Source organism: Eschrichtius robustus, chromosome 8 (genome assembly GCF_028021215.1).
Source record: "Eschrichtius robustus isolate mEscRob2 chromosome 8, mEscRob2.pri, whole genome shotgun sequence".
Taxonomy (NCBI): domain Eukaryota; kingdom Metazoa; phylum Chordata; class Mammalia; order Artiodactyla; family Eschrichtiidae; genus Eschrichtius; species Eschrichtius robustus.
In genome coordinates, this window is record NC_090831.1 from 192369 (window position 1) to 217118 (window position 24750).

The following is a 24750-nucleotide window of genomic DNA, read 5'->3' on the forward strand; positions in this document are numbered from 1 at the left end:
ACAATGCTCCATGACCCCTGTCATCACAATGCTCGATGACCCTTGGCATCACAATGCTGCCTGCCGTTGTCATCACAATGCTCCAGATCTCTTGTCATCATGATGCTCCATATACTTGTCATCACAATGCTTCATGACCCTGTCATCACAATTCTCGATGTCCCTTGGCATCACAATGCTCCCTGCCGTTGTCATCACAATGCTCCAGAACTCTTGTCATCATAATGCTCCATGCCCTTGTCATCACACTGCTTCAAGAACTTTGTCATCACAATGTTCCATGACCCCTTTCATCACAATGTTCCATGACACTTGTCATCATAATGCCCCATGACCCCTGTCATCACAATGCTCCATGGCCTTTCTCATCACAATGCTCCCTGAACCGTGTCAACACAGTGCTTCAAGAACCTTGTTATCACAATGTTCCATGACACCTGTTATCACAATGCTATATGACCCATATGATCACAATGCTCCATGCCCTTTTCATCAGAATGCTCTAGAACTCTTGTCATCACAATGTTCCATGACCGTGTCAACACAAGGGTCCATGATCAATGACATTACAATTCTCCATGACTCTTGTCATCACAATGTCCATGGCTCATCCAATCACAATGATCCATGACCCCTTTCCTCACAATGCTCCTGTGCCCCTTTCCTCAAACTGCTCCATGCCACTTGTCATCACAATGCACCATGCCCTTGTCAGCACAATGCTCCTTGGCCCCTGTCATCAAAATGCTTCATGCCCTTGTCATCATAATGCTGTAGATCACTTCTCATCAGAATGCCCCATGCCCGTGTCAACACAATGCTCCACGCCACCTGCCATCACAATTCTATATTACCCATGTCATCACAATGCTCCATGCCCTTGTCATAACACTGCTTCAAGAACTTTGTCATTACAATGTTCCATGACCCCTTTCATCACAATGTTCCATGACACATGTCATCACAATGCCCAATGACCCCTGTCATCACAATGCTCCATGGCCTTTCTCATCACAATGCTCCCTGAACCGGGTCAACACAGTGCTTCAAGAACCTTGTTATCACAATGTTCCATGACACCTGTTATCACAATGCTATATGACCCATATCATCACAATGCTCCATGCCCATGTTATCACAATGCTCCATGATGCCTGTCATCACAATGCTGCATGACACTTGGCATCACAATGTTCAATGATCCCTGTAATCACAATGATCCCTGACACTTGTCATCACAATGTTGCATGATCCCTGTCATCAAAATTTTCCATAACCACTCTCATCCCATGGCTCCAGGACCCAATTCATCAAAATGCTCCATGCCCCTTGACATCACAATGCCCCATGACTCCTGTCATCACAATGCTCCATGGCATTTGTCATCACAATGCTCCATGACCCCTGTCATCACAATGCTCGATGACCCTTGGCTTCACAATGCTCCCTGCCGTTGTCATCACAATGCTCCAGAACACTAGTCATCATAATGCTCAATGTCTTTGTCATCACAATGCTCCATGACACTTGTCATCACAATGTTCCATGAGCCCTGTCATCACAATGCTCCACGGACCCTGTCATCACAGTGCTCCATGATATCTTTCTTCACAATTCTAGATGAACAGTGTCATCAGAATGTGCCATGAAACCTGTCAGCACGACTCACCATGGCCCTTGTCATCACAATGCTACATGAATGGTGTCATCACACTATTCCAGGACACTTGTCATCACAATGATCCATGACCACATTCATCACAATGCTTCATGACCACTGTCATCACTATGTTCGATGACTTTTGTCATCACAATGCTCCATGCCGTTGTCATCAGAATGTTCCCTGGCCCCTCTAATCACAAAGTTCCATGCCCTTTTAATCACAATGCTCCAGAACTATTGTCATCATAATGTTCCAAGGCCGTGTGATCACAATGCTCCATGACACTTGTCATCACAATGTCCCGTGACCCCTGTCATCACAATGCTCCGTGACCCCTGTCATCAAAATTCTCCATGGCCCCTGTCATCACAGTGCTCCGTGATATCTTTCTTCACAATTCTAGATGACCACTGTCATCACAATTCCCCATGACACCTGTCTTCACATTTCACCATGGCCCTAATCATCGCAATGCTCCATGAACCGTGTCATCACAATATTCCAGGACACTTGTCGTCACAATGATCCTTGACCACATTCATCTGAATACTCCATGGCCTATGTACTCACAATTTTTCATGGCCCCTGAAATCAAATTGCTCCTTGTTCCCTTTCTTCACAATGCTCCATGACCACTGTCAACACAATGTCTCATGACGCCTGTCATCACAATGCTCCATGGCCCCTTTCATAACTATGCTCCATGATCCGTGTCATCACAATGTTTTAGAACAATTTACATCACAATGCTCCATGACCCCTGTCATCACAATGCTCCATTCCCTTTTCATCACAGTGCTACAGAATTCTTGTCATCACAATATTCCATAAACGTGTCATCACAATGCTCCATGACCCCTGTCATCACAATGCTACACGACAATTGTCATCACAATGCTCCATGGCCCTTGTCATCACAGTGACCCCTGGTGCTTTCCATCACAGTGCTCCATGACAACATTCATCACCATGCTCCATGACCTTTTTCATCACAATGCTCCAAGGGTCTTCTCGTTACAATGCCACATGTCCCCTTTCATCAAAATGCTCCATGACCATTCTCATCACAATGCACCCTGCCCCTATCATCACAATACTCCCTGACGCCTGTAATCGCAATGACCATGAAGCCTTTCATCAGAATATGCCATGGCTTTGTCATCACAATGCTCCATTGCCCCTATTATCACAGTGCTCCAAGACCCCCTTCATCACAATGCTCCATGCCCTTTTCATCACAATGCTCTAGAACACTTGTCATCACAATGTTCCATGACCTTGTCAACACGAGTGACCATGATGCATGACATCACAATTCTCCATGACCCTTATCATCACAAAGTTCCATGGCTCTTCCAATCACAATGATACATGACCCCTTTCCTCACAATGCTCCTGTGCCCCTTTTATCACAATGCTCCATGCCACTTGTCATCACAATGCACCATACCCTTGTCGGCACAATGCTCCTTGGCCCGTGTCAACACAATGCTCCACGCCCCCTGCCATCACAATTCTATATTACCCATGTCATCACAATGCTCCATGCCCTTGTCATCACACTGCTTCAAGAACTTTGTCATCACAATGTTCCATGACGCTTTTCCTCACAATGTTCCATAACACTTGTCATCCCAATGTCCCATGAACCCTGTCATCACAATGCTCCATGGCCCCTGTCATCACAGTGTTCCATGATATCTTTCTTCACAACTCTAGATGACCACTGTCATCACAATGCACCATGAAAACTGTCAGCACAAATCGCCATGGCCCTTGTCATCACAATGCTAAAAGAATGGTGTCATCACAATATTCCAGGACACTTGTCATCACAATGATCCATGACCACATTCATCACAATGCTTCATGACCACTGTCATCACAATGCTCGATGACCCTTGTCATCACAATGCTCCATGCCGTTGTCATCAGAATGTTCCATGGCCCCTCTAATCACAATGGTCCATTCCCTTTTTATCACAATGCTCCAGAATTCTTGTCATCATAATGTTCCATGGCCGTGTCATCTCAATGCTCCATGACACTTCTCATCACAATGTCCCGTGACCCCTGTCATGACAATGCTCCGTGACCCATGTCATCACAATTCTCCATGGCCACTGTCATCACAATGCTCCATGGTCCCTTTCATCACTATGCTCCATGATCGCTGTCATCACCATTTTCTAGAACAATTTTCATCACAATGCTCCATGACCACTGTCATCACAATGCTCCATTCCCTTTTCATCACAGTGCTACAGAATTCTTGTCATCAAAATATTCCATAACCATGTCATCACAATGCTCCATGACCCCTGTCTTCACAATGCTCTACGACACTTGCCATCACAATTCTCCATGACCCTTATCATCACAATTTTCCATGGCTCTTCCAATCACAATGATCCATGACCCCTTTCCTCACAATGCTCCTGTGCCCCTTTCATCACACTGCTCCATGCCACTTGTCATCACAATTCACCATGCCCTTGTCAGCACAATGCTCCTTGGCCCCCCTCATCAAAATGCTCCATGTCCTTGTCATCACAATGCTCCATGACACTTGTCATCTCAATGTCCCATGAGCCCTGTCATCACAATGCTCCATGGCCCCTGTCATCACAGTGCTCCATGATATCTTTCTTCACAATTCTAGATGACCACTGTCATCACAATTCCCCATGACACTTGTCTTCACATTTCGCCATGGCCCTAATCATCGCAATGCTCCATGAACCGTGTCATCACAATATTCCAGTACACTTGTCGTCACAATGATCCTTGACCACATTCATCTGAATACTCCATGGCCTATGTACTCACAATTTTTCATGGCCCCTGAAATCAAATTGCTCCTTGTTCCCTTTCTTCACAATGCTCCATGACCACTGTCAACACAATGTCTCATGACGCCTGTCATCACAATGCTCCATGGCCCCTTTCATAACTATGCTCCATGATCCGTGTCATCACAATGTTTTAGAACAATTTTCATCACAATGCCCCATGAACCCTGTCATCACAATGACTATGACAGTGGTCATCTAGAATTGTGAAGAAAGATATCTTGGAGCACTGTGATGACAGGGGCCATGGAGCATTGTGATGACAAGAGTCCTGGAACATTGTGATGACACCGTTCATGGAGCATTGTGATGACAAGGTGATGGCGAATTGTAATAAGGGGTGTCATGGGACATTTTGATGACAGTCGTCATGTCGAATTGTGATGAACGGTATCAGAGATCACTGTGATGACAGGGGCCATGGAGCATTGTGATGAAAAAAGCCATGGAGCATTGTGATGACAGGGGTTTTTGGACGTTGTGACGACAAGTGTCATGGAGCATTGTGATGACAAGGACATGGAGTATTATGATGACAAGAGTTATGGTGCGTTGTGATGACAGTAGCAGTGAGAATTGTGATGCCAAGGTTCATCGAGCATTGTGATGACTGGGGTCATGGAGCATTGTGATGACAAAGGCCATGGAGCATTGTAATGACAGGAGTCATGGGGCATTGTGATGTCAAGGGGCATGGAGTATTTTGATGAATAGTGTCCTGGAGCAATGGGATAAGAGTGGTTATGGAAAGTTTTGATGACAGAGATCATGCAACATTGTGATGAAAAAGGTCATGGATCATTGCGATTACAGGGATCATTGAATATTGTGATGCCAAGTGTCATGCAGCATTGTGATGACAGGCGTCATGGAGCATTGTGATAACAAGGGCATGGAGCATTGTGATGAAATGGGTCATAGAGCATTGTGATAACAGGTGTCATGGAATATTTTGATAACAAGGTTCTTGAAGCACTGTGTTGACACGGTTCAGGAAGCATTGTGATGACAAAGGCCATGGAGCATTGTAATGACAGGGGTCATGGAACATTGTGAGGAAAGGGGTCATGGAGCATTGTGAAGAAAGGGAACATGGAGCAATTTGATTTCAGGAGCCATGAAAAATTGTGAATACATAGGCCATGGAGTATTCAGATGAATGTGGTCAAGGATCATTGTGACGACAATTGTCCTGGAATTTTGTGATGACACGGTTCAGGGAGCATTGCGATGACAAGGGCCATGGCGAAATGTGAAGACAGGTGTCATGGGGCTTTGTGATGACAGTGGTCATCTACAATTGTGAAGATAGATATCATGGAGCACTGTGATGACAGAGGTCATGGAGCATTGTGATGACAGTGGTCATGAAGCATTGTGATGAATGTGGTCATGGATCATTGTGATGACAAGTGTCCTGGAATATTGTGATGACATCACTCATGTAGCATTGCAATGACAAGAGCCATGTTGAAATGTGAAGACAGCTGTCATGGGGCATTCTGATGACACTGGTCATCTAGAACTGTGAAGAATGATATCATGGAGCACTGTGATGACAGGGGCCATGGAGCATTGTGATGACAGGGGTCATGGGACATTGTGGTGACAATTGTAATGGAGCATTGTGATGACAAGACATGGCGCATTATGATGACAAGTGTTCTGGAGCATTGTGATGTCAACAGCAGGGAGCATTGTGATGCCAAGTGTCATCGAGCATTGCGATGACAGGGGTCATGGAGCATTGTGATGACAAATGCCATGGAGCATTGTGATGACAGGAGTCATGGGGCATTGTGATGTCAAGGGGCATGGAGCATTTTGATGAATAGGGTCCTGGAGCCATGGGATGAGAGTGGTGATGGAAAATTTTGATGACAGGGATCATGCAACATTGTGATGACAAGAGTCATGGATCATTGTGATTACAGGGATCATGGAACATTGTGATACAAAGTGTCATGCAGCATTGTGATGACAGGCTTCATGGAGCATTGTGATAACAAGGGCATGGAGCATTGTGATGATATGGGTCATATAGCATTGTGATAACAGGTGTCATGGAACATTGTGATAACAAGGTTCCTGAAGCACTGTGTTGACACGGTTCAGGGAGCATTGTGATGACTAAGGCCATGGTACAATGTGATGACAGGGGTCATGGGGCATTGTGATGACAAGTGCTCATGGATAATTTTGATGACAAGAGTCCTGGAACATTGTGATGACACGGTTCAGGGAGCATTGTGATGAGAAAGGCCATGGAGCATTGTGATGACAGATGTCATGGGGCATTGTGATGACAAGTGTCATGGAACATTGTGATGAAAGGGGTCATGGAACATTGTGATGACAAAGTTCTTGAAGCAGTGTGATGACAAGGGCATGTAGCTTTGTGATAACATGGGTAATATAGAATTGTGATGGCAGGTGGCGTGGAGCATTGTGTTGACACGGGCATGGGGCATTGTGATGAGAAGTGATCTAGAGCATTGTGATGACAAGAGCATGGAGCATTTTGATGACGGGGCCAAGGAGCATTGTGTTGACAAGGGCATGGTGCATTCTGATGACAAGTGGCATGGGGCAGTGTGATGAAAGGGGCACAGGAGCATTGTGAGGAAAGGGCTCATGGATCATTGTGATTGGAAGAGCCATGGAACATTGTGATGACAAGGGTCATGGAGAATTGTGGTGTCATAGATCAGGGACCCTTGAGCTGACACGGTCATGGAACATTGTGATGACAAGAGTTCTAGAGCATTGTGATGAAAATGGCATGGAGCATTGTGATGAAGGGGGTCTTGGAGCACTGTGATTATAGGGGCAATGGAGCATTGTGATAACAAAGCCATGGCGCATTGTGATGAAAGGCTTCATGGTCATTGCGATTACAGTTATCAGGGAGTATTGTGATGATAGGGGCATGGTGCATTGTGATGACAATGGTCAGGGAGCATATTGATGAAAGGGGACATGTGGCATTGTAACGACAAGACCCATGGAGCATTGTGATGAAAAAAGTCATGGAGTATGGTGATGAATGTTGTCATGGAGCACTATAATGAAAAGCACCAGGGGTCACTGTGATGACACGGATCATGGAGCATTGTGATGAAAAGTGTTGTGGAGCATTGTGATGACAGGGGTCATGGAGCATTGTGATGACAATTGTTCTAAAACATTGTGATGACAGGGATCATGGAGCATACTGATGAAAGGGGCCATGGAGCATTGTGATGACAGCCGTCATGGGACATTGTGTTGACAGTGGTCATGGAGCATTGTGAAGAATGGGAACATGGAGCAATTGGATTTCAGGGGCCATGAAAAATTGGCAATACATAGGCCATGGAGTATTCAGATGAATGTGGACAAGGATCATTGTGACGACAAGTGTCCTGGAATATTGTGATGACACGGTTCATGGAGCATTGCGATGACAAGGGCCATGGCGAAACGTGAAGACAGGTGTCAAGGGGCATTAGATGACAGTGGTCATCTAGAATTGTGAAGAAAGATATCATGGAGCACTGTGATGACAGGGGCCATGGAGCATTGTGATGACAGGTGTCATGGGGCATTGTGATGCCAAGTGTCATGCAGCATTGTGATGATAGGGGTCATGGCGCATTGTGATGAAAGGCTTCATAGTCATTGCGATTACAGTCGTCAGGGAGTACTGTGACGATAGGGGCATGGGGCTTTGTGATGACAATGGTCATGGAGCATTTTGATGAAAGGGGATATGTGGCATTGTAACGACAAGACCCTTGGAGCATTGTGATGAAAAAAGTCATGGAGTATGGTGATGAATGTTGTCATGGAGCACTATAATGAAAAGCACCAGGGGTCACTGTGATGACACGGACCATGGAGCATTGTGATGGAAAGTGTTGTGGAGCATTGTGATTACAGGGGTCATGGAGTATTGTGATGACAATTGTTCTAAAACATTGTGATGACAGGGATCATGGAGCATAGTGATGAAAGGGAACATGGAGCATTGTGATGACAGGGGCCATGGAGCATTGTGATGACACGGGTCATGGGACATTGTGATGACAAGTGTCATGGAGCATTGTGTTGACACAGACATGGAGCATTATGATGACAAGAGTTCTGGAGCATTGTGATGACAATGGCAGCGAGCATTGTGATGCCAAGGGTCATCGAGCATTGTGATGACAGGGGTCATGGAGCATTGTGATGTCAAGGGGCATGGAGCATTTTGATGAATAGGGATCTGGAGCGATGGGATGAGAGTGGTGATGGAAAATTTTGATGACAGGGATCATGCAACATTGAGATGACAAGGGTCATGGATCATTGTGATTACAGGGATCATTGAACATTGTGATGCCAAGTGTCATGCAGCATTGTGATAAGAGGCGTCATGGAGCATTGTGATAAGAAGGGCATGGAGCATTGTGATGATATGGGTCATATAGCATTGTGATAACAATTGTCATGGAACATTGTGATAACAAGGTTCTTGAAGCACTGTGTTGACACGGTTCAGGGAGCATTGTGATGACTAAGGCTATGGTGCATTGTGATGACAATGGTCATGGAGCATTTTGATGAAAGGGGACATGTGGCATTGTAACGACAAGACCCTTGGAGCATTGTGTTAAAAAGTTCATGGAGCATGGTGAGGAATATTTTCATGGAGCACTGTGATGAAAAGCACCAGGGGTCACTGTGATGACAAGGGCCATGGAGCATTGTGATGACAATTGTTCTAGAACATTGTGATGACAGGGATCATGGAGCATAGTGATGAAAGGGGCCGTGGAGCATTGTGATGACAGGCCTCATTGGACATTGTGTAGACAGTGGTCATGGCGCATTGTGAAGAAAGGGAACATGGAGCAATTGAATTTCAGGGGCCATGAAAAATTGTGAATACATAGGCCATGGAGTATTCAGATGAATGTGGTCGAGGATCACTGTGACGACAAGTATCCTGGAATACTGTGATGACAAGGTTCATGGAGCATTGCGATGACAAAGGCCGTGGTGAAATGTGAAGACAGGTGTATTGGGGCATTGTGATGACATTGGTCATCTAGAAATGTGAAGAAAGATATCATGGAGCACTGTGATGACTGGGGCCATGGAGCAATGTGGTGACAGGGGTCATGGGGCATTGTGATGACAAGTGTCATGGAGCATTGTGATGACACGGCCATGGAACATTATGATGACAAGAATTCTGGAGCATTGTGATAAAAATGGCATGCACCATTGTGATTAGAGGGGCCATGGAGCATTCTGATGACAAGGGTATGGAGCATTGTGATGACAAGGGTCATCAAGCATTGTGATGACAGTGGTCATGAATCATTGTGATGAATGTGGTCATGGATCATTGTGATGACAAGTGTCCTGGAATATTGTGATGACACGATTCTTGTAGCATTGCAAGGACAAGGGCTATGTTGAAATGTGAAGACAGGTGTCATGGGGCATTGTGATGACAGTGGTCATCTAGAATTGTGAAGAAAGATATCATGGAGCACTGTGATAACAGCTGCTATGGAGGATTGTGATGACATGGGTCATGGGACATTGTGATGACAAGTGTCATGGAGCATTGTGATGACCAGTGCATGGAGCATTATGATGACAAGAGTTCTGGAGCATTGTGAAGACAACGGCAGGGAGCATTGTGATGCCAAGGGTCATCGAGCATTGTGATGACAGGGGTCATGGAGCATTGTGATGACAAATGCCATGGAGCACTGTGAGAACAGAAGTCATGGGGCATTGTGATGTCAAGGGGCATGGAGGATTTTGATGAAAAGGGTCCTGGAACCATGGGATGAGAGTGGTGATGGAAAATTTTGATGACAGGGATCATGCAACATTGTGATGACAAGGGTCATGGATCATTGTGATTACAGGGATCATGGAACATTGTGATGCCAAGTGTCATGCAGCATTGTGATGACAGGCGTCATGGAGCATTGTGAAAAAAAGGGCATGGAGCATTGTGATGACATGGGTCATATAGCATTGTGATAACCGGTGTCATGGAACATTGTGATAACAAGGTTCTTGAAGCACTGTGTTGACACGATTCAGGGAGCATTGTGATGAGAAAGGCCATGGAGCATTGTGATGACAGGCGCTATGGAACATTGTGATGAAAGGGGTCATGGAGCATTGTGAAGAAAGAGAACATGGAGCAATTGGATTTCAGGGGCCAAGAAAAATTGTGAATACATAGGCCATGGAGTATTCAGATGAATGTGGTCAAGGATCATTGTGACGACAAGTGTCCTGGAATATAGTGATGACACGGTTCATGGAGCATTGCGATGACAAGGGCCATGGCAAAATGTGAAGACAGGTGTCATGGGGCATTGTGATGACAGTGGTCATCTAGAATTGTGAAGAAAGATATCATGGAGCACTGTGATGACAGGGGCCATGGAGCATTGTGATGACAGGGGTCATGGGGCATTGTTATGAAAAGTGTCATGGAGCCTTGTGATGACACGGCCATGGAGCATTAAGTTGAGAAGAATTCTGGAGCATTGTGATGACAACGGCAGGGAGCATTGTGATGCCAAGGGTCATCGAGCATTGTGATGATAGGGGTCATGGAGCATTGTGATGACAAATACCTTGGAGCATTGTGATGAAAGGAGTCATGGGGCATTGTGATGTCAAGGGGCATGGAGCATTTTGATGAATAGCGTCCTGGAGCCATGGGATGAGAGTGGTGATGGAAAATTTTGATGACAGGGATCATGCAACATTGTGATGACAATGGTCATGGATCATTGTGATTACAGGGATCATGGAACATTGTGATTCCAAGTGTCATGCAGCATTGTGATGACAGGCCTCATGGAGCATTGTGATAACAAGGGAATGGAGCATTGTGATGATATGGGTCATATAGCATTGTGATAACAGGTGTCATGGAACATTTTGATAACAAGGTTCTTGAAGCACTGTGTTGAAACGGTTCAGGGAGCATTGTGATGACTAAGGCCATGGTGCATTGTAATGAGAGGGGTGATGGGGCATTGTGATGACAAGTGGTCATGGATCATTTTCATGGCAAGAGTCCTGAAACATTGTGCTGACACGGATCAGGGAGTATTGTGATAAGAAAGGCGATGGAGCATTGTGATGACAGGGGTCATGGGGCATTGTGATGACAAGTGTCATGGAACATTGTGATGAAAGGGGTCATGGAACATTGTGATGACAAAGTTCTTGAAGCAGTGTGATGACAAGGGCATGGAGCATTGTGATAACATTCGCAATATAGAAATGTGATGGCAGGGGCTGTGGAGCATTGTGTTGACACGGGCATGGGGCATTGTGATGAGAAGTGATCTAGAGCATTGTGATGACAAGGGCATGAAGCATTTTGATGACAGGGGCCAAGGAGCATTGTGCTGACAAGGGCATGGTGCATTGTGATGACAAGTGGCATGGAGCAGTGTGAAGAAAGGGGCACAAGAGCATTGTGAGGAAAGGGGTCATATATCATTGTGATTGGAAGCTCCGTGGAACATTGTGATGACAACGGTCATGAAGAATTGTGAGGTCATGGATCAAGGACACTTGTGTTGACACGGTCATGGAACATTGTGATGACAAGATTTCTAGAACATTGTGATGAAAAGGGCATGGAGCATTGTGATGAAGGGGTGTTGGAGCACTGTGATTATTGGGGCCATGGAGCATTGTGATGACAAAGCCATGGCGCATTGTGATGAAAGCCTTCATGGACATTGCGATTACAAGCGTCAGGGAATATTGTGATGATAGGGGCATGGTGCATTGTGATGACAATGGTCATGGAACATTTTGATGAAAGGGGACATGTGGCATTGTAACGACAAGACCCTTGCAGCATTGTGATGAAAAAGATCATGGAGCATGGTGATGAATGTTGTCATGGAGCACTGTGATGAAAAGCACCAGGGGTCACTGTGATGACAAGGGCCATGGAGCACTGTGATGACAAGTGTCGTGGAGCATTGTGATGACAGGGGTCATGGAGCATTGTGATGACACCGTCATGGAATATTGTGATGACAAGAATTTTGTAGCACTGTGATGAAAAGGGAATGGAGCATTGTGATGAAAGGGGTCATGGAGCATGGTGATGACTATTGTTCTAGAACATTGTGATGACAGGGATCATGGAGCATAGTGATAAAAGGGGCCATGGAGCATTGTGATGACAGGCGTCATGGGACATTGTGTTGACAGTGGTCATGGAGCATTGTGAAGAAAGGGAATATGGAGCAATTGGATTTCAGGGGCCATGAAAAATTGGGAATACATAGGCCATAGAGTATTCACATGAATGTGGTCAAGGATCATTGTGATGACAAGTGTCCTGGAATATTGTGATGACACGGTTCATGGAGCATTGCGATGACAAGCGCCATGGCGAAATGTGAAGACAGGTGTCATGGGGCATTGTGATAACAGTGGTCATATAGATTTGTGAAGAAAGATATCATGGAGCACTGTGATGACAGGGGCCATGGAGCATTGTGATGACAGGATCATGGGGCATTGTGATGACAAGTGTCATGGAGCATTGTGATGACACGGCCATGGAACATTATGATGACAAGAATTCTGGAGCATTGTGATAAAAAAGGCATGGACCATTGTGATTAGAGGGGTCATGAAGCATTCTGATGAAAACGGCATGGAGCATTGTGATGACAAGGGTCATCGAGCATTGTGATGACTGTGGTCATGAAGCATTGTGATGAATGTGGTCATGGATCATTGTGGTGACAAGTGTCCTGGAATATTGTGATGACACCATTCATGTAGCATTGTGATGACAAGGGCCATGGCGAGTTGTGTTGACATGTTTCATGGCGAACTGTGATGACAGTGGTCATCTAGAATTGTGAAGAAAGATATCATGGAGCACTGTGATGACAGGGGCCATGGAGCATTGTGAGGACAGGGGTCATGGGGCATTGTGATGACAGGTGTCATGGGACATTGGGATGACAAGTGTCATGGAGCATTGTGATGACAAGTACATGGAGCATTTTGATGACAGGGGCCAAGGAGCATTGGGCTGACAAGGGCAGAGTGTATTGTGATGACAAGTGGCATGAAGCAGTGTGATGAAAGGGGCACAGGAGCATTGTGAGGAAAGGTGTCATGGATCATTGTGATTGGAAGAGCCATGGAACATTGTGATGACAAGGGTCATGGAAAATTGTGATGTCATGGATCATGGACCCTTGTGTTGACACGGTCATGGAACACTTTGATGACAAGAGTTCTAGAGCATTGTGATGAAAAGGGCATGGAGCATTGTGATGAAGGTGGTCGTGGAGCACTGTGATTATAGGGGCCATGGAGCATTGTGATGACAAAGCCATGGTGCATTGTGATGAGATGCTTCATGGTCATTGCGATTACAGGTGTCAGGGAGTATTGTGAGGATAGGGGCATGGTGCATTGTGATGACAATGGTCATGGAGCATTTTGATGAAAGGGGACATTTGGCATTGTAACGACAAGACCCTTGGGGCATTGTGATGAAAAAGGTCATGGAGCTTGGTGATGAATGTTGTCATGGAGAATTGTGATGAAAAGCACCAGGGGTCACTGTGATGACAAGGGCCATGGAGCATTGTGATGACAAGTGTCGTGGAGCATTGTGATGACAGGGGTCATGGAGCATTGTGATGACGCAGTTATGGAATATTGTGATGACAAGAATTCTGTACCATTGTGATGAAAATGGAATGGAGCATTGTGATGACAGGGGTTATGGAGCATTGTGATAACAATTGTTCTAGAACAATGTGATGACAGGGATCATGGTGCATAGTGATGAAATGGGCCATGGAGCATTGTGATGACAGGTGTCATGGGACATTGTGTTGACATTGGTCATGGAGCATTGTGAAGAAAGGGAACATGGAGCAATTGGATTTCAGGGGCCATGAAAAACTGTGAATACATAGGCCATGGAGTATTCAGATGAATGTGGTCAAGGATCATTGTGACGACAAGTGTCCTGGAATATTGTGATGACAAGGTTCATGGAGCATTGCGATGACCAGGGCCATGGCGAAATGTCAAGGGCCATTTCGAAATGTGAAGACAGGTGTCATGGGGCATTGTGATGACAGTGTTCATCTAGAATTGTGAAGAAAGATATCATGGAGCACTGTGATGGCAGGGGGCGTGGAGCATTGTGTTGACACGGGCTTGGGGCATTGTGATGAGAAGTGATCTAGAGCATTGTGATGACAAGGGCATGAAGCATTTTGATGACAGGGGCCAAGGAGTATTGTGCTGACAAGGGCATGGAGCAGTGTGATGAAAGGGGCACAGCAGCATTGTGAGGAAAGGGCTCATAGATCATTGTGAATGGAAGAGCCATGGAGCATTGTGATGACAGGGGTCATGGAGCAGTGTGATGACAAGGACATGGAGCATTTTGATGAAAGGGGTCATGGAGCATTGTGATAACAATTGTTTTAGAACATTGTGATGACAGGGATCATGGAGCATAGTGATGAAAGGGGCCATGGAGCATTGTGATGACAGGCGTCATGGGATATCTTGTTGACAGTGGTCATGGAGCATTGTGAAGAAAGGTAACTTGGAGCAATTGGATTTTAGGGGCCATGAAAAATTGTGAATACATAGGCCATGGAATATTCAGATGAATGTGGTCCAGGATCATTGTGACGACAATTGTCCTGGAATATTGTGATGACACGGTTCATAGAGCATTGCGATGACAAGGGCCATGGCGAAATGTGAAGACAGGTGTCAAGGGGCATTGTGATTACAGTGGTCATATAGAATTGTGAAGAAAGATATCATGGAGCACTTTGATGACAGGGGCCATGGAGCATTGTGATGACAGGGGTCATGGGGCATTGTGATGACAAGTGTCATGGAGCATTGTGTTGACACGGCCATGGAACATTATGATGACAAGAATTCTGGAGCATTGTGATAAAACGAGCATGGACCATTGTGATTAGAGGGACCATGGAGCATTCTGATGACAACGGCATGGAGCATTGTGATGACAAGGGCCATGGCGAGTTGTGCTGACAGTTTTCATGGTGCATTGTGATGACAGTGGTCATGTAGAATTGTGAAGAGAGATATCATGGAGCACTGTGAGGACAGGGGCCATGGATCATTGTGATGAAAGGGGCCATGGAGCATTGTGATCATATGGGTCATGGAGCATTGTGATGACAAGTGTCATGGATCACTGTGATGACACGGCCATGGAACATTAGGATGACAAGAATTCTGGAGCATTGTGATAAAACGAGCATGGACCATTGTGATTAGAGGGGCCATGCAGCATTCTGATGACAATGGCATGGAGCATTCTGATGACAATGGTCATCGTGCATTGTGATTACTGTGGTCATGAAGCATTGTGATGAATGTGGTCATGGATCATTGTGATGGCAAGTGTCCTGGAATATTGTGATGACACCATTCATGTAACATTGTGATGACAAGGGCCATGGCGAGTTGTGCTGACAGGTTTCATGGTGCATTGTGATGATGGTGGTAATTTAGAATTGTGAAGAAAGATATCATGGAGCACTCTGATGACAGGGGCCATGGAGCATTGTGATGACAGGGGTCATAGGACATTGTGATGACAAGTGTCATGGAGCATTGTGATGACAAGGACATGGAGCATTATGATGACAATAGTTCTGGAGCCTTGTGATGAAAACGGCAGGGAGCATTGTGATGCCAAGGGTCATCGAGCATTGTGATGACAGGGGTCATGGAGCATAGTGATGACAAAGGCCATGGAGCATTGTGATGACAGGAGTCATGGGGCATTGTGATGTCAAGGGGCATGGAGCATTTTGATGTATAGGGTACTGGAGCCATGGGATGAGAGTGGTTATGGAAAATTTTGATGACAGGGATCATGCAACATTGTGATGACAAGGGTCATGGATCATTGTGACTACAGGGATCATTGTACATTGTGATGCCAAGTGTCATGCAGCATTGAGATGACAGGCGTCATGGAGCATTGTGATAACAAGGGCATGGAGCATTGTGATGATAAGGGTCATATAGCATTGTGATAACAGGTGTCATGGAACATTGTGATAACAAGGTTCTTGAAGCACTGTGTTGACACGGTTCAGGGAGCATTGTGATGAGAAAGGCCATGGAGCATTGTGATGACAGGGATCATGGGGCATTGTGATGACAAGTGTCATGGAACATTGTGATGAAAGGTGTCATGGAACATTGTGATGACAAAGTTCTTGAAGCAGTGTGATGACAAGGGAATGGAGCATTGTGATGACATGGTTAATATAGAATAGTGATGGCAGGGGGCGTGGAGCATTGTGTTGACACGGGCATGGGGTATTGTGATGAGAAGTGGTCTAGAGCATTGTTATGACAAGGGCATGAAGCATTTTGATGACAGGGGCCAAGGAGCATTGTGCTGACAAGGGCATGTTGCTTTCTGATGACAAGTGGCATGGAGCAGTGTGATGAAAGGGGCACAGGAGCATTGTGAGGAAAGGGGTCATGGATCATTGTGAGTGTAAGAGCCATGGAACATTGTGATGACAAAGGTCATGGAGAATTGTGATGTCATGGATCATGGACCCTTGTGTTGACACAGTCATGGAACATTGTGATGAAAAGAGTTGTAGAGCATTGTGATGAAAACGGAATGGAGCATTGTGATGAAGGGGGTCTTGGAGCACTGTGCTTATAGGGGCCACGGAGCATTGTGATGACAAAGCCATGGCGCATTGTGATGAAAGGCTTCATGGTCATTGCGATTACAGGCGTCAGGGAGTATTGTGATGATAGGGGCATGGTGCATTGTGATGACAATGGTCATGGAGCATTTTGATGAATGGGGACATGTGGCATTGTAACGACAAGACCCTTGGAGCATTGTGATGAAAAAGGTCATGGAGCATGGTGATGAATGTTGTCATGGAGCACTGTGATGAAAAGCACCAGGGGTCACTGTGATGACAAGGGCCATGGAGCATTGTGATGACAAGTGTCTTGGAGCATTCTGATGACAGGGGCCATGGACCATTGTGATGACAGGGGTCATGGGACATTGTGATGATAAGTGTCATGGAGCATTGTGATGAAAAGGACATGGAGCATTTTGATGACAAGAGTTCTGGAGCATTGTGATGACAATGGCAAGGAGTATTGTGATTATTATGGTCCTCGAGCATTCTGATGACAGTGATCATGAAGCATTGTGATGAATGTGGTCAAGGATGATTGTGATGGCAAGTGTCTTGGAATATTGTGATGACACCATTCATGTAGCATTGTGATGACAAAGGCCATGGCGAGTTGTGCTGACAGGTTTCATGGAGCATTGGGATGACAGTGGTCATCTAGAATTGTGAAGGAAGATATCATGGAGCACAGTGATGACAGGGGACATGGAGCATTGTGATGACAGGGGTCTTGGGCATTGTGATGACAAGTGTCATGGAGCATTGTGATGACAAGGACATGGAGCATTATAATGACAAGAGTTCTGGAGCATTGTGATGACAATGGCAGGGAGCATTGTGATGCCAAGGGTCATCGAGCATTGTGATGACAGGGGTCATGGGACATTGTTATGACAAGGACATGAAGCATTATGGTGACAAAGCCATGGTGCATTGTGATGAAAGGCTTCATGGTCATTGCTATTACAGGCGTCAGGGAGTAATGTGATGATAGGGGCATGGTGCATTGTGATGAAAATGGTCATGGAGCATTTTGATGAAAGGGGACATGTGGCATTGTAACGACAAGACCCTTGGAGCATTGTGATGAAAAAGGTCATGGAGCATGGTGATGAATGTTGTCATGGAGCACTGTGATGAAAAGCACCAGGGGTCACTGTGATGCCAAGGGCCATGGAGCATTGTGCTGACAAGTGTCGTGGAGCATTGTGATGACAGGGGTCACGGAGCATTGTGTTGACACGGTTATGGAATATTGTGATGACCAGAATTCTGTAGCACTGTGATGAAAATGGAATGGAGCATTGTGATTACAGGGGTCATGGAGCATTTTGATGACAAATGTTCTAGAACATTGTGATGACAGGGATCATGGAGCATAGTGATGAAAGGGGCCATGGAACATTGTGATGACAGGCGTCATGGGACATTGTGTTGACACGGTTCATGGAGCAATGGGATGACAAGGCCATGGCGAAATGTGAAGACAGGTGTCATGGGGCATTGTGATAACAAGGGCATGGAGCATTGTGATGATATGGGTCATATAGCATTGTGATAACAGGTGTCATGGAACATTGTGATAACAAGGTTCTTGAAGCACTGTGTTGACACGGTTCAGGGAGCATTGTGATGAGAAAGGCCATGGAGCATTGTGATGACAGGGGTCATGGGGCATTGTGATGACAAGTGTCATGGAACATTGTGATGAAAGGTGTCATGGAACATTGTGATGACAAAGTTCTTGAAGCAGTGTGATGACAAGGGAATGGAGCATTGTGATGACATGGTTAATATAGAATAGTGATGGCAGGGGGCGTGGAGCATTGTGTTGACACGGGCATGGGGTATTGTGATGAGAAGTTATCTACAACATTGTGATGACAAGGGCATGAAGCATTTTGATGACAGGGCCCAAGGAGCATTGTGCTGACAAGGGCTTGGTGCACTGTGATGACAAGTGGCATGGAGCAGTGTGATGAAAGGGGCACAGGAGCATTGTGAGGAAAGGGGTCATGGATCATTGTGAGTGGAAGAGCCATGGAACATTGTGATGACAAGGGTCATGGAGAATTGTGATGACATGGATCATGGACCCTTGTGTTGACACAGTCAGGGAACATTGTGATGACAAAGTTCTAGAGCATTGTGATGAAAAGGGCATGGAGCATTGCGATGAAGGGGGTTTTGGAACACTTTGATTACAGGGGCCATGGAGCATTGTGGTGACAAAGCCATGGCGCATTGTTATGAAATGCTTCATGGTCATTGCGATTACAGGCGTCAGGGAGTATTGTGATGACAATGGTCATGGAGCATTTTGAAGAAAAAGGACATGTGGCTTTTTAACAACAAGACCCTTGTAGCATTCTGATGAAAAAGGTCATGGAGCATGGTGATGAATGTTGCCATGGAGCACTGTGATGAAAAGCACCAGGGGTCACTGTGATGACAAGAGCCATGGAGCATTGTGATGACAAGTGTCGTGGATCATTGTGATGACAGGGGTCATGGAGCATTGTGATGACACGGCCATGGAACATTATGAGGACAAGAATTCTGGAGCATTGTGATAAAAAGGGCATGGAGCATTGTGATTAGAGGGGCCATGGAGCATTCTGATGACAATGGCATGGAGCATTTTGATGACAAGTGTCATCGAGCATTGTGATGACAGTGGTCATGAAGCATTGTGATTAAGGTGGTCATGGATCATTGTGATGACAAGTGTCCTGGAATATTGTGATGACACCATTCATGTAGCATTGTGATGACAAGGGCCATGGCGAATTGTGCTGACTGGTTTCATGGGGAAATGTGATAACAGTGGTCATATAGAATTGTGAAGAAAGATATCATGGAACACTGTGATTACAGGGGCCATGGAGCATTGTGGTGACAGGGGTCATGGGACATTGTGATGACAAGTGTCATGGAGCATTGTGATGACAAGGACATGGAGCATTGTGATGACAGGGGTCATGGAGCATTGTGGTGACACGGTTATGGAATATTGTGATGACAAGAATTCTGTAGCACTGTGATGAAAAGTGAATGTAGCATTGTGATTACAGAGGTCATGGAGCATTGTGATGGAAATTGTTCTAGAACATTGTGATGACAGGGATCATGGAGCATAGTGATGAAAGGGGCCATGGAGCATTGTGATGACAGGCGTCATGGGACATTGTGTTGACACGGTTCATGGAGCAATGCGATGACAAGGGCCATGGCGAAATGTGAAGACAGGTGTCATGGGGCATTGTGATAACAAGGGCATGGAGCATTGTGATGATATGGGTCATATAGCATTGTGATAACAGGTGTCATGGAACATTGTGATAACAAGGTTCTTGAAGCACTGTGTTGACACGGTTCAGGGAGCATTGTGATGAGAAAGGCCATGGAGCAGTGTGATGACAGGGGTCACGGGGTATTGTGATGACAAGTGTCATGGAAAATTGTGATGAAAAGGGTCATGGAACATTGTGATGACAAAGTTCTTGAAGCAGTGTGATGACAAGGGCATGGAGCATTGTGATGATATGGGTAATATAGAATTGAGATGGCACTGGGCGTGGAGCATTGTGTTGACACGGGCAAAGGGCATTGGGATGAGAAGTGATCTAGAGCATTGTGATGACAAGGGCATGAAGCATTTTGATGACAGGGGCCAAGAAGCATTGTGCTGACAAGGGCATGGTGCATTGTGATGACATGTGGCATGGAGAAGTGTGATGAAAGCGGCACAGGAGCATTGTGAGGAAAGGGCTCATGGATCATTGTGATTGGAAGAGCCATGGAACATTGTGATGACAAGGGACATGGAGAATTGTGATGTCATGGATCATGGACACTTGTGTTGACACGGTCATGGAACATTGTGATGACAAGAGTTCTAGAGCTTTGTGATGAAAAGGGCATGGAGCATTGTGATGAAGGGGATTTTGGAACACTTTGATTACAGGGGCCATGGAGCATTGTGGTGACAAAGCCATGGCGCATTGTTATGAAATGCTTCATGGTCATTGCGATTCCAGGCGTCAGGAAGTATTGTCATGATTAGGGCATGGTGCATTGTGATGACAATGGTCATGGAGCATTTTGATGAAAAAGGACATGTGGCTTTGTAACGACAAGACACTTGCAGCATTGTGATGAATAAGGTCATGGAGCATGGTGATGAATGTTGCCATGGAGCACTGTGATGAAAAGCACCAGGGGTCACTGTGATGACAAGAGCCATGGAGCATTGTGATGACAAGTGTTGTGGATCATTGTGATGACAGGGGTCATGGAGCATTGTGATGACACGGCCATGGAACATTATGAGGACAAGAATTCTGGAGCATTGTGATAAAAAGGGCATGGAGCATTGTGATTAGAGGGGCCATGGAGCATTCTGATGACAATGGCATGGAGCATTTTGATGACAAGTGTCATCGAGCATTGTGATGACAGTGGTCATGAAGCATTGTGATTAAGGTGGTCATGGATCATTGTGATGACAAGTGTCCTGGAATATTGTGATGACACCATTCATGTAGCATTGTGATGACAAGGGCCATGGCGAATTGTGCTGACTGGTTTCATGGGGAAATGTGATGACAGTGGTCATCTAGAATTGTGAAGAAAGATATCATGGAGCACGGTGATTACAGGGGCCATGGAGCATTGTGGTGACAGGGGTCATGGGACAGTGTGATGACAAGTGTCATGGAGCATTGTGATGACACGGACATTGAGCATTATGATGACAAGAGTTCTAGAGCATTGTGATGACAACGGCAGGGAGCATTGTGATGACAAGTGTCGTGGAGCAATGTGATGACAGGGGTCATGGAGCATTGTGATGACACGGTTATGGAATATTGTGATGACAAGAATTCTGTAGCACTGTGATGAAATGTGAATGGAGCATTGTGATTACAGAGGTCATGGAGCATTGTGATGAAAATTGTTCTAGAACATTGTGATGACAGGGATCATGGAGCATAGTGATGAAACGGGCCATGGAGCATTGTGATGACAGGGGTCACAGGGCATTGTGATGACACGGCTATGGAACATTATGATGACAAGAATTCTGGAGCATTGTGACTACAGGGATCATGGAGCATTTTGATGACAAATGTTCTAGAACATTGTGATGACAGGGATCATGGAGCATAGTGATGAAAGTGGCCATGGAACATTGTGATGACAGGCGTCTTGGGACATTGTGTTGACACAGTTCATGGAGCAATGCGATGACAAGGGCCATGGCGAAATGTGAAGACAGGTGTCATGGGGCATTGTGAAAACAAGGGCATGGAGCATTGTGATGATATGGGACATATAGCATTGTGATAACAGCTGTCATGGAACATTGTGATAACAAGGTTCTTGAAGCACTGTGTTGACAAGGTTCAGGGAGCATTGTGATGACTAAGGCCATGGTGCATTGTAATGTCAGGCGTCATGGGGCATTGTGATGACAAGTGTCGTGGAGCATTGTGAGGACAGGTGTCATGGAGCATTGTGATGACACGGTTATGGATTATTGTGATGACAAGAATTATGTAGCACTGTGATGAAAAGGGAATGGAGCATTGTGATGACAGGGGTCATGGAGCACTGTGATGACAATTGTTCTAGAATATTGTGATGACAGGGATCATGGAGCATAGTGATGAAAGGGGCCATGGAGCATTGTGATGACAGGCGTCATGGGACATTGTGTTGACAGTGGTAATGGAGCATTGTGAAGAAAGGGAACATGGAGCAATTGGATTTCAGGGGACATGAAAAATTGTGAATACATAGGCCATGGAGTATTCAGATGAATGTGGACAAGGATCATTGTGACGACAAGTGTCCTGGAATATTGTGATGACACGGTTCATGGAGCATTGCGATGACAAGGGCCATGGCGAAATGTGAAGACAGGTGTCATGGGGCATTGTGATGACAGTGGTCATTTAGAATTGTGAAGAAAGATATCATGGAGCACTGTGATGACAGGGGCCATGGAGCACTGTGATGACAGGGGCCATGGAGCATTGAGATGACAAGGGCCATGGCGAAATGTGAAGACAGGTGTCATGGGGCATTGTGATGACAGTGGTCATCTAGAATTATGAAGATATGTATCATGGAGCACTGTGATGACAGGGGCCATGGAACATTGTGAGGACAATTGTCTTGGTGCATTGTGATGACAAGAGGCATGGAGCATTGGGATGAAATGTGTTCTGGATTATTGTGAGGAAAGGGGTCATGGATCATTGTGATTACAGGGATCATGGAACATTGTGATGCCAAGTGTCATGCAGCATTGTGATGACAGGGTTCATGGAGCATTGTGATAACAAGGGCATGGAGAATTGTGATGACATGGGTCATATAGCATTGTGATAACAGGTGTCATGGAACATTGTGATGACAAAGTTCTTGAAGCAGTGTGATGACAAGGGAATGGAGCATTGTGATGACATGGTTAATATAGAATAGTGATGGCAGGGGGCGTGGAGCATTGTGTTGACACGGGCATGGGGTATTGTGATGAGAAGTGGTCTAGAGCATTGTTATGACAAGGGCATGAAGCATTTTGATGACAGGGGCCAAGGAGCATTGTGCTGACAAGGGCATGTTGCTTTCTGATGACAAGTGGCATGGAGCAGTGTGATGAAAGGGGCACAGGAGCATTGTGAGGAAAGGGGTCATGGATCATTGTGAGTGGAAGAGCCATGGAACATTGTGATGACAAGGGTCATGGAGAATTGTGATGTCATGGATCATGGACCCTTGTGTTGACACAGTCATGGAACATTGTGATGAAAAGAGTTGTAGAGCATTGTGATGAAAACGGAATGGAGCATTGTGATGAAGGGGGTCTTGGAGCACTGTGCTTATAGGGGCCATGGAGCATTGTGATGACAAAGCCATGGCGCATTGTGATGAAAGGCTTCATGGTCATTGCGATTACAGGCGTCAGGGAGTATTGTGATGATAGGGGCATGGTGCATTGTGATGACAATGGTCATGGAGCATTTTGATGAATGGGGACATGTGGCATTGTAACGACAAGACCCTTGGAGCATTGTGATGAAAAAGGTCATGGAGCATGGTGATGAATGTTGTCATGGAGCACTGTGATGAAAAGCACCAGGGGTCACTGTGATGACAAGGGCCATGGAGCATTGTGATGACAAGTGTCTTGGAGCATTCTGATGACAGGGGCCATGGACCATTGTGATGACAGGGGTCATGGGACATTGTGATGATAAGTGTCATGGAGCATTGTGATGAAAAGGACATGGAGCATTTTGATGACAAGAGTTCTGGAGCATTGTGATGACAATGGCAGGGCGTATTGTGATTATTATGGTCCTCGAGCATTCTGATGACAGTGATCATGAAGCATTGTGATGAATGTGGTCAAGGATGATTGTGATGGCAAGTGTCTTGGAATATTGTGATGACACCATTCATGTAGCA